General features: G+C 36.1%; 2 long non-coding RNA genes across 3 annotated transcripts in view; one reads left to right on the plus strand and one right to left on the minus strand.

Moving 5' to 3' along the window:
* The window catches only part of LOC143687185 (uncharacterized), a 175,694-nt gene that overhangs the window by 129,659 nt on the left and 33,733 nt on the right, over positions 1-12,302 (minus strand). The gene's annotated exons all lie outside the window — the stretch shown is intronic.
* LOC143686813 (uncharacterized) lies at positions 1,665-10,798 on the plus strand. Its single transcript, XR_013177278.1, has 3 exons — positions 1,665-1,724; positions 6,586-6,620; positions 10,752-10,798. It is a non-coding gene; the product is annotated as an uncharacterized LOC143686813 (long non-coding RNA).

Below are 12,302 nucleotides of genomic sequence, written 5' to 3' on the forward strand. Positions count from 1 at the left end.
AGCATGGCAGGTGAGAATTCTGCCACTGAGCCTGGGTGGGAGTATTTTAATAGTTCCCATAGAGACGTGTCTCCATCCATTCAAGGTAGGGTTGCTTACTGGAGCCATGTAAGAGGGAATCATTTGGAAAAAGCTTCGGAACACATGCAGCCAGAGACCTTTAGAGATGAACAAGGAAAACTCCCCTGGTGGAACTTCATGAAACAAGAAGCCTGGAGAGAAAGCTGAGAGATGTCACCATGTTCACCATGTTCACCACGTGCCTTTCCAGTTAAAGGGAAAAGTCATTAGCCTTCTTGAACCAAGGTATTTTTCCCTAGATGCTTCGCTTGGACATTTCTATAGCCTTACTTTAATTTGGACATTTTCACGGACTTAGAACTATAAACTTGCAATTCAATAAATTTCCCTTTTTAAAAGCCATTCCATTTCTGGTATATCACATTCTAGCAGCTTGCAAACTAGAACAGATGGTATACAGGAAAAAGTACAATCAATGCAAGCTAGGGTCTGTATTCAACAGTAACACTGTAATATGCTTCCACTGAATGTAACAAAGGCATTATGCCAAAACCAAATGTCAACAATCTGGGGGAGGAAGTGTTATAGGAGAGGGGTATGAATTCTTTGCAGAAGAAAAGGAAATGTCTTCACATAGTTTATGGCGGTGAAGGCATATCTATTTACTTGGATAGTATGATGTGTGAATAAATCTGTTTTTTTTAATGGGCCTAAATATGTTCAAAGGGCTAAAGGAATGTGGGTTAAAGAACTAAAGGAAACCAGCAACATGATAGATGAACACAAATAAAATGTCAATAAAGAAATGGAAATTATGAAAAAGAACCAAACAGACTGGAAAACCACAGTAACAGAAATTTAAAATTTCCTAGAAGGGCTCAAAAGCAGATTGGAGCTGGGAGAAGAAAGAATCAGAGAACTTGACAATAAGACCGTTGAAATCATCCAGTTTGAGAGGCAGAAAGAAGAAATGATAAAGAAAAGTAAAAAGAGTCTGAGGAAACTGGGGAATACCAGCAAGCATACCAATGTATTCACGTAGGAGCAGAAGCAGAAGAAAGAAAGGGAAAGAGAGACTATTAAGGAGGAATAATGGCTGAGAGCTTCTCAAATTTAATGAAAGACATGAATATATACATCAAAGATGTTCAGTGAACTCCAAACAGGATAAACCCAAATAAACCTATGCAGCAGCATAGTATATTCACACTGTCCAAAGTGAAAGATAGAGAATTCTGAAAGCCACAAGAGAGAAGCATCAGGTGACATACAAGGGAGCCTCAATGAGATTAAGTGCTGATTTCTCACTGAAACATGGAGGTAAGAAGAAAGGGGGGGTGACATATAAAGTGCTGAAAGCATAAAATTGACAACCAAACATCCTATGTTCAGCAAAACTGTCTTCCAAACAGGGAGTGGTGGTGGTTTAAATCATTCAGATAAACAAAAGCTGGAGTTCGTCATCACTAGACCAACCCTACTAGATGCGCTAAAGAGAGTTCTGCAAGTTGAAAGGAAAAACAATAGATATTAGATGAAAGTCTTATGAAGAAATAAAGATTTCCAGCAAGAGTAGCAACATCAGTAAATATAATTACCAGTCCTATTGTTTTTGATTTGTAACTCCACTTTTTGTTTCCTACAGGACCTAAAAGGTAAATGCATAAAATGTAATGAAGAATCTGCAGTTTTGGGCTCATAAGGTATAAACATGTCTTTTGTAACAAAGAGGTGGGGGGACAGAGGGGTTATAGGAATACAATTTGTGAATACTGTTGAGGTTAAGTTGGTATCAAAGCAAACAAGATTGTTATCCTGCTGTATCTACAAAGAAAATATTGGAAAATGTGGAAGCTCATAGGGAGAAATTAGGGTGCTTTCTGTTTGGGGAGATGGGAAATTTTAATAATGGTAGCTGGTGAGGGTACCACAATATTGTGATTAATCTCACTGAAGTTATGCTCAAGAGTAGCTGAGATGGGAAAATTTATGTCATTTATATGTTCCCACAATTAAAAAAAAAAAAGAGGAACTAAAGAGACAATGACAGTTAAAAGCAATACATGATTCTGGATGGGATCTAGCAAAAGGGGAGAAGAGCCTTAAATGGACATTATTGGGACATATGAAAAAAGTGGAATATAGACTGTAAGCTTTATATAAATGCTAAATTTCTTGAAATTGAAAACTGCACTTAAAATGGTTACCTATGTGTATATCCTTGTTCTTAGAAAATGTATGTGGCAGTATTAAGTGTTTAGAGATTTGATGTATACAATTTACACTCAAGTGTTCAGAAAATGGATTAAAAGATAGATGAGAGAGAGAGGGAGAGATGGATGATAGAATGATAAGGCAAATGCGACAAAATGCGAAAACTGGTGGATCTGGGTATCTGGGAAACTAGGGGTATGTTAATGTTTGTATTATTTTTTAACTGTTCTGTAAGTTTGAAAGTATTTTTTTAATTTTCTTTTAAACTTTATTGAAGGATTCATTACTTTCCACAGATTTTACAGGATTCATTATTTTCTATAGATTTTTGCATGGACAGTTTTGCTCACAAATTCTGTTGTTTTAATAGAATATAACATCTACAGCTCCCTCAGAGTCTGAGACATTTGCAGATCGTGTCTTGTAATAAGATTGCATTTTTTTAATTCTCAAAATTTTATATTAATCACTACTTTGATGTTAATTACAGTAGTTGCTAGACCTGCTTAAGCTTGTTATTTAAGGTATTAATAAAGGAACATATATATTACAGATTTTCTTAATATTAAAAAAACAGTACTTCAACATAACTGATTTCCATTGTACTCTTTATATATATATATATTTAATATTTTTATTGATAAAACAACATACAAACATACAAACATCCTTAACATACAAATTCCATACATGGTTACAATCAGTGGCTCACAATATCATCACATAGTTGTGTATTCATCACCATGATCATTTTTTTAATATATACATTTTTTCTTTATTCAACATAACATACACAAACATTTTACCATATGATCATTCCATTCTTGATACATAGTCAATAACTCACAGTATCATCACATAGTTGTATATTCATCATGATAATTTCTTAGAATATTTGCATCAATTCAGAAAAAGAAATCGAAAGAAAACAAAAGAATTCATACATACCATACCCTTTATCCCTCCCTTTTATTGATCACTAGCATTTCAATCTACTAAATTTATTTTAACATTTGTTACTCCTATTATTTATTTATTTTTAATCCATATGTTTTACTCGTCTGTTGATAAGGTAGATAAAAGGAGCATCAGACACAAGGTTTTCACAATCCCACAGTCACGCTGCGAAAGCTCTATCATTATACAATCCTCAAAGATAGTGTTTTTTTCTTCTTCCAATCCTAGGAGGTAAGCTTTATTGCAACTGAAAATATTTTTCTTTCCTTAAGTTAAAGAGCCATAGTTTTAGTACCCATCCCTTAGATATTCAGTGCAGACAAGAAGTCTTCATGCCTCTGGGAACAAACCAAGATTCCAATAAATAATGCTCCAAAAGATAGGTAGGAAAACGTTTCTTTTTTCTGTTGAGTGGAAGGACATATAATATTAATTTTCTGGTTATTATAGTTAATGTAATTCTATCTACTGATATCTCCATGTATTAATAAACACATCAAGCAGTTATACAATTCAAAGCTGTGATAAAAGTCAATAAACCATGTTGTAACAAATCAGTTCTTAGTGACTTTTTTCTTTAAAAAAGTTGTTTTTGTTTAAAATGTATCACTTTGAAAGATAAACAAATCCCAAATTCACTTCAGTTAGCAAAATGTTAGAATTACAAAAAAGTTCAGGCTACATTATATAATTTAAAAATAGTTTTCCTAATTGAAATCACCCCTACTATGTCCTAGCATAAAAACACAGAATGTACTTATTTAGAATTGAGTAAAACTCATTGGAAAATAAAATTCTGGCAAATGTACAAACTATGTGTGGTTCCCATAGAATTAAACGAAAATAGATCTTGTTCAAAATAACAATAAGAATCCCATGAGACTGACCAATAAAATATGGCTGGCACAATTTGAATTCCATTACAAGGGCTAAAGTAAAACTTTAAAAAGTAGTAAGAGCAGAATCTTTATAACATTCCTTATAACTATGACGGCTATCTTGGCATCCCGGTGACTATGGCTTAGGATGGAATTCAGGCAACTGACCACAGTGGAGAAAGCAGAGGTCACTGCGTCTTCTGTATTTTTGGGACTACAAAAAATCAACAGTGGGCTAGCAGACGTCATAGATGTGAGGTACTGTGCTGATCACAAAGGAACTATACCTTAGAGACAACTCCTTGTTTAATTTGGGTTAATGTTTTTCAAAATGTTGTCATAGCAATAGCTTTTTTTCTTGCTATCAGATTCTAAAATAATATGGACAATCTATTATCCTTTAAGTTTTTTCACTTAAGTATGAAAACTATCACATTGTCAGATTTTAAATTCACTTTGCATATTACATATACAACATAGTCCTAAACCACTCCCACTTATTTGTACTCGTTTCAATAAAAGCAACTGATTTAAAACCATAGCTTAAATGGTTATTTAATTTTTATATCTTTGTAAGAATGTTCATATGATTAATTAAATAAGAAAAAACTTTTTTTCAGAATATGTCTTAGAAAATATTGTCACTTAAAAATAAATTAAAGATTCCAATCTACCTATTTGTTTTCAAGAAAGAGTTTCCTAAGAGACATTTGAAGGAAATGGTTCCAGGAAGGAAAGCATGAAATGAAAAACATTTCTGTGTGTGCCAGTGTTAATTAGTTGGTTTGCCCTTAGGAATGGCTGGATGGGCTATTCCCACCCCCAACCCCTTCTAATGAAGACAGAAAGCCCTGCCATGTTCCCATTCTAGGGCAGGCTGCCAGGTCTGCGCAAGACCGAGCAGGGAGAGACGTCCTCCACATGGACCTGGTTGCTGCTGGTCCACAGGACTCCTGTCTTCCTGCCCTCAGTGGCCTCTGAATGGCCAAGGAAGTATCATAGAGTCATGGCTGATATCAGGGAAAATGTCTCTCTAAATGAGCTAAAATTGTATACAGACATGACTATAGCATGTTTTCAGAATGGCACTGTCACTGAGATGCATGCTGACCAAGTAGAAAGAACATGGATTTTGATATTAGATAGCCCTGCGCTCAGTATCTTGGTTCTACCTCTCTCCAGTCATGCCACGATGCACATGTCATTTTATCTGTCTAAGCCTCAGTTTCTTCACCTATAAAATAAGGACAATCATTTCAGAGAGTCTAAGAGGAGAATAAACGAGGTAATATTTTTAATGTGTCAGGAATAGCAAAGACTCTTATTTTTATTGTTATTGTTACTGTCAATATTATTTCCTTCCCCAGGCCTCACTCATAGAATTTGCATCCTCTCCTTTGCAATCCCATAATTTATTCTAGCATTTTGGTCAAACATCTGTCTCCTCCAGGAGGTTGGAAGGGCCATAAGAGTAGAGGTTGGGTCAACTTTATTTTTGTATCTCTCTCTATAGCCTGGCATTCACAATACCGGTGATCATTGTGTGTTGAACACAACTGAATGTATCAGAGCCTAATAAAGCTATTTAAACCTTTCCATTTGAAAGTACTAAAAATATGCTAGTATTCAAAAAGTCTAAATTCATCTCCAAAAATGCTTATGAGATGTATTTCAAACCAAGAACCTAATGTCAAACCATAACAGTAATGTCGATACACATAGCAACACCCTATTGCCACTTACTACTATGCATCAGTAAAAGGTCTCAGAGCTTCTGTGCATTTATTTTCATTAGAAGTTTTCCCTGAATTATGTGAGGCACAAGTATAATCATCCTCATTGTATAGATGGGGAGGCTGAGGCAAAGAAAGTTAGCAAATGCCTTATTGAAGGTCTGTAGGTCAATCAGTGGTGACATTGACACAGAACCCATTATCTCCTACCATCCTCCCCCTTTGAAACAGAATGTGTTACTTCTCAAAATTAAGCACTAGTGTACATTTGTGGTCTAACTGATTCTGTGAATAAACAGCTGTTACTGTTATTATTGTTACTGTCAATATAATTTATTTCCTCCGTTGGAATTGATCATTTCCTTCTTTCCGTTCCAAAAACATTCTGCTCACATGTCTGTAATGGCACTTACTACAAACCATATTCCCTCAAAAACAATGTGACTTTAAATTCAACCCAAAGAACCTGATGTCTCAGTTACAGAGTGAGCTGGTACCATTAGAAAGACATAGGGCCTTGACTGGTAGATTTGTCAGGGAAATGCAGTGGATCGCCCATGGTTTTGGAGGTTCCCTCCAATATTAGTCCACACGCTAAACAAAAATGCAGAGCAAGACAAGCAAATCCATAATATACAAGGAGGGAACCTTGCATTTACTGCATAAAGGGAAGGAGGGCAGTTTCATATTTAATGTTGCCTTGATATTTCTTACTATAATCTGTTGCAAATATTTAATATAATTTTCCTTTGCTTTCTTTATAAAAATCATCATGAGAAAAGACAGAGACCTTCCTCAGCAACTGGCCCTTGCCCAGGTACAATGCCCCCATTCTCACTAAGGTTGCTTCAGCTTTGAAATGACTGTATAACAGTGGTTGTACTGTTAAGTCCCATTAGGTCCAATCCTTGAGGGAGCCCCAGACAAGGCCTTAGGAAAAGCTTTCCCCACTCAGCCTGATACATAACATAAACATCCCAAATGCGACTTCTGAAGGGGCTATCATGTGTGTCATGTTCATGGGAACCCATCAGTGCCTGCTTTGCTAAGAGGCAATTAGACAACCAGGTAGGATAGATAAGGTTCTCTTTGCTGCCCCTGAACACTCCCCACCAAGCTAGACGATGCCTGAAATTCTACTTGTAGAATTTTTTTCTCACAACAATGTATAAATAGCCAGTGGCTCCTTTTTTTCCCCCCAGCATTTATCACCAACATTTTTGTGACCTTACCCACATACATGCACAGTATTCCCAAATACTATAGAATTATTGAAATTCTTCTATTCTATTGCCAGAAGTATCACTGGGTGAGTTTTGCATTATAGTAAAATTGCTGAGCAGCCCATAGATGTTTCTGAAAGGAAAAGGGTAACCACAGCCAAGTTTAGAATTAGGGAAAGAGGGACTGAGATAGGGAGGGCTATCAAAGCTGTGGCCATTATAACTGCTGCTGTGGTTGCCTTGTTGGCAGCTGAAGTGTTTCAAGGCCCAGGACCTCAGGCTGGCTTCCTTCCTCCCATTTGTACAATTAGTCCCCTAATGAGAATAGTCTTAAGAAAGAAACGCATTGAACTTCTATCCGCCATTTATTCTTGGTGCCTCTTTGGAGAAAGGAGCTTATCAAATACTTATTTAATAGTCATTTAGCAGAATAAGAACTATTAGGTAAGGAGAGAAGAGGAGGGAAAAGTCACTAGCTAGTTTCTCTTGGGTGATGTGGAATATCTATGTCTCTTTGTCCTGGGGATGCTTTCATCATTAGCAGGACAGAAAAGAATCCCAGAGCTAGTCCTTTAAAGAATCTGTTGTGTTAGTGAGACTTGGAGATAAAATGCTATTTTTTGCAAGGCCCCCGTAACTGTGTTGTCTTTTTCTCAAGGTTCTGATACAATGATTCACATCCTAGAAAGGTATCCCTATCAGATATTTTAAATTTCTTAGTGTAGTCATTCTATCCAAAATAGGAGAGCAAGTTTTGCTAGAAACGTTGGAGAAGAGAAACCAGTTCATCTTCCATAACACTGCTCAACTGTTCTTAAGAAATTGTCCGCTATAAGTTCTTTTAGCTGCTATTTTGCTCTCCTTGTTGGCAGCTGAAGTGTTTCAAGGCCCAAGACCTCAGGCTGGCTTCCTTCCTCCTATTTTTATCAGGGCAACTACAGCAGCAGTTATAATGGCCACAGCTTCGATAGCCCTCCCTACCTCGGTCCCTCTTTCCCTAATTCTAAACTTGGCTGTGGTTACCCTTTTCCTTTCAGAAACATCTATGGGCTGCTCAGCTATTTTACCATAATACAAAACTCACCCAATGATACTTCTAGCAATAGAATAGAAGAATTTCAATAATTCTACAGTATTTGGGAATACTGTGCATATATATGGGGAAGGTCACAAAAATGTTGGTGATAAATGCTGGAAAAAAAAAAGGAGTCCCTGGCTATTTATACATTGTTGTGAGAAAAAAAAAATCCAGTTTGTGCTTAAGTAGTGATCTGTGTGAAATTTTCTGGATTATAATCTCTGGCCTAAAATATTTTTCTCATTTTGCCTAATATTTACATATAAACTAAGGTGACACAGTTTACAGGATAATTGGAACATTTTGCTTAGTGCCCAACCATGAGCCTAGAGCTGGCCTTCATTTCCCGTAGGCACCAAAGAATAATTTGAGTAATGAGTAGCTTGAGAGCCTCACATTGCCACAGCAAACATGGCAGCTGAAGAAGCCAGTGCTGGTTGAGGGCAGGTTCCTCTGGGCTCCTTCTTTCCAGTTCCCCAGCTTTGACTTCTACAGCCCCTTTCCAGTCACCCCCACCAGTCACACAGCTTATTTTTCCTTGGCTTTATAGAAACAAAGTCACTTAAATATATGACACAGCTATCTCTAGAAACTCTAAGTGCTTTATAGACATTTTCTTATTCAAACTGCAACATCTTATTAAACCCAGGGGAAGCATAGTTCCATTACTGCAGCAAAGAAAACCAGGTGCATGTATCCTGAAATATCTGCACACAGAACATTGATACACTTGTAAAAGCAAGGAATCTAAGCCTCATCCATTAAAATATGATTGCCTCATTTCTTGAGGACTCAAGAATTTTTGATGTATTGTGATGGTGAAAATATGAGGCAATGCTACTAAGTGAATGGAAAAAGTACTTTACGTTTTCTGATAAAATTCAATTGTCACAATTACAATCAGCTATCCTTTCCAAATTTACGTGACCCTTTTGTAAGTGGAGCAATTGAAATCTAGTGAAACACAAAGATACCAAGGCTTCACTCAAGAATCCATTTCTAAGTTCGAAAATATTTTAGTGCCAAGGCCCTGCTTATTTTTAACTAAGAAACTTTTAACAGAGGGCTTTTCGTATGTTAGATGTGCACACTGAAGCATTTGATATATTCTCACAGATAGTCTCTTCAGTGATTTTATTAGCTACTTTCAGATGTCCAAGTATAAAAGTCTTGAAAAATAAAGTAATTGACATGAATGCTGCAATCAATTTTGCACGGCAGAACAAGTCACCAGATTACACAGGGAGATAAAATGTTCAGTTCCCGATTGTACCTTTCCCTTATGACATAAGGGAGGGATGGGAGAGTCAACAACTCGGCTAGCTTTACCTAAAGCCAATGTCAACTTAACTCCAAGAACTCCGTGAAGAGGATTGGCATGATGAGAAGATATGGGAAGGATCCAGTTTGTTTTATTTCCAGGCCTAACAGAAGGAAATGAAAATATTTCCTTAGGGCTGCTATAGTCGTTCACTGCAATTCCAGACAATAAGGAGATTTTAGGCAGTTGAAAACACTAATAACAATTACTATATTAAAAGGTGCTTACCTTTATTCAAAGCACTTTCACATGCATTTTCATTTTGTCGTCACCCAACACTTGGGACCATTGTCTCTATTTTCCAAGTGAAGGTATAACTCAGTCTCTCTGAAGCCCAGGCTACAAATACTCTACAATACCACGAGGTGCTATTTTGAGATACAATCCAGAATTTGGGGTACATCAGAGAAAAACAGTTAGATACTATCCCACCTCTGGCCCTCACGCACAGACCCTGATTCAGATGCCAAAGACTGAGAGCAAAGCCTCTGCCAGGCACAAGGGCATCCAGTGTGAGGCTCCCAGCAGGGCGGACAATCTACTGTGCTTCTGGGTGAAGGTTAAGGACATGGGATTCCATGCTGATGGCCTGTACAGTTCAGTACTCAAGTCCTTTATCTGCAGGCTGTCACTGTGTCAGAGCAGAAAATACACACTGTGGCGACACAAGGCCTGTGAGGGATACAAGCATTTCAGCCTCACATCTGCCAAAAGAGTGCACATGATCAAACTTGCCGCAGAATATATTATATAGCAATTGTTGTAACTCATATTGGATCAGCTATAGCATGCAGATTGCATTATCAGGCCTACTATGGAACACTGACTATTTTGAGTCTAAAATGTCCAAGAGAGATTAACTCTACTCCTAATTTAAATTAAGTTAAAATAAGATATATTCAACATTTTCTAAGAAACAAAGCCTGAGTCCATTTCATAGATAAAAAAATTACAAGAAAACTAGGCAGTGGGTTTCAGAAAAAAACATCTTCGTTTTGAGTTTAAACCAAAATTTACATTTTTCCCTCCTAGAAAGTGTTTTGTTTCATTTTCTTCAAAAAATACAGGAAAAAAGCTTTACTTTTACTTAGAAAATTCCTAGTATTTTGATGCAGTGGTAAAGTGTGAAACCTAAGTGTCTATTGGGAAGTGCAACTGGTTTTTAGTAACCATGTTACTTTGAACAGCATCATGCCTCCCAGATACCACATAGAAGTGTTTTCCTATTTTATGTACAGGTGTAGATTTTTGCCTGTCACTGTAGCATTTATCTGCCTGACACTGTAGCAATTTCATAATACTTTTGAAATGTATTATCACCACCAGGTTTTTACAGAAAGGAAACTAAAGCATAAGAAGACTATCCAGCAGGTCAGAAGAACCTATTACAGGGTCCGCTAGGTCCTGCCTTTTCCAAGTGCATATCAAGTAGTAAGTAAGGTTTTCTTCATCTGTTTCAATCAAAAAACATATGGCAACAGTGTTAATGCAGAACTAGATATGAGGATCCACCCGTCCTTGGTTAAGGCAGACATTAAAGGGATTTGTACAAACATAAAACAATGCATTCTTCTCACTAAATTTGTTTTTCCTTTAGAAAATAGTTTTCATAAAATGTTATTTATGTTAATATGTAATGGGTTTCTTATTGTCACTTTTAAATTAAATAGTAAATATTTTTTAAATGTTTCAGTTATAATTTCTAATACGGTAAATAGAAAGAGATAAAACCCACCTAGACAAAATTTTTAAAAGGGATGTTGATACCAAAAATTTTGAGATCCACTGGGTTGGGGAATAAAACCAACATTAAAAGAGAAAGTCAGGAATGAATTTGGAATTCAAATGAAGAGATCAATATTAAAATTAAAAAAAAAAGTTTAGAAATAAAGAAAAAGGTTATTTTCAATAAAATCAACAAAGAAAATAACATTCTAGGAAAAAGATCCTTATGCAAGGACCAAAGAATATGAGGGAAAAACCAGGTAATGCCTTCTTTTTTCAAGCTTTTATAGGAATTTGTTTTTAAAGGGAATTCAAGTGTATTTGCACTAGTTGGCTGTTAGCGGAAACATTAAGAAGTCAAGAGTGTTGTTATCAGTAGAAGTATTATGGATGGATCAAAATATTTGTAGGTCTAAAATTTGTCAGCTAAACTAGCAAGAGGTCTCAGATTGATAAATGAATTGATCTTAAAGACAATTCAGGATACAACCTAAATGTTTTATAGTGTGAATTGATTAAATTGATTATCAGCCACTTATATTTTGGAAGATATTTAATGACTTGGGAAAATGGTCACAAGTCAAAAAGCAGGTTATAAAACAATATTTGGGGAAATATATTTATAGAAAAAAGACAGGAAGGCTATAAACCAAAATGTTAATGCTGGTTATCTCTGATGAATGATAGTATGCATGATTAATATTTTCTTTTTGGTACTTTTTGTATGATTAGATTTTCCAAAATAATGTCACAAGAAATTTGTTTCTTGGTACAGTGCCTAACGTTCTTGTTTTCCTCAGATGGTCCCAAGTCCAAGTCATCACTACCCAGGGAGACAACACCCACTGACACCTCCCTGGTTTTGATAAATAGCTCCAGGAAGCCAGTCTCTTCCTTACACTTATACAGGCTCCTAGAAAACTCTCAGTGTTCTTTCTGAATATAGCAGCTTGAGAGTGTGCTAATTGGTTTTATTCTGTGAATTTAGAATTAGGTAGTTTGGAGCAGAACGATGAACTCCCTGAAATAATGAATGCAAATTAACGTGAAAGTATATCCCCAGGATTTCCTGTAAGAATCTTTTATTACAATGACAGTTAGGCAGCTTTTCTTTTACAAGTATTTATCATAAATAATTTATTGCCTTCAGCG

This window comes from Tamandua tetradactyla, chromosome 1 (assembly GCF_023851605.1).
Source record: "Tamandua tetradactyla isolate mTamTet1 chromosome 1, mTamTet1.pri, whole genome shotgun sequence".
Taxonomy (NCBI): Eukaryota; Metazoa; Chordata; class Mammalia; order Pilosa; family Myrmecophagidae; genus Tamandua; species Tamandua tetradactyla.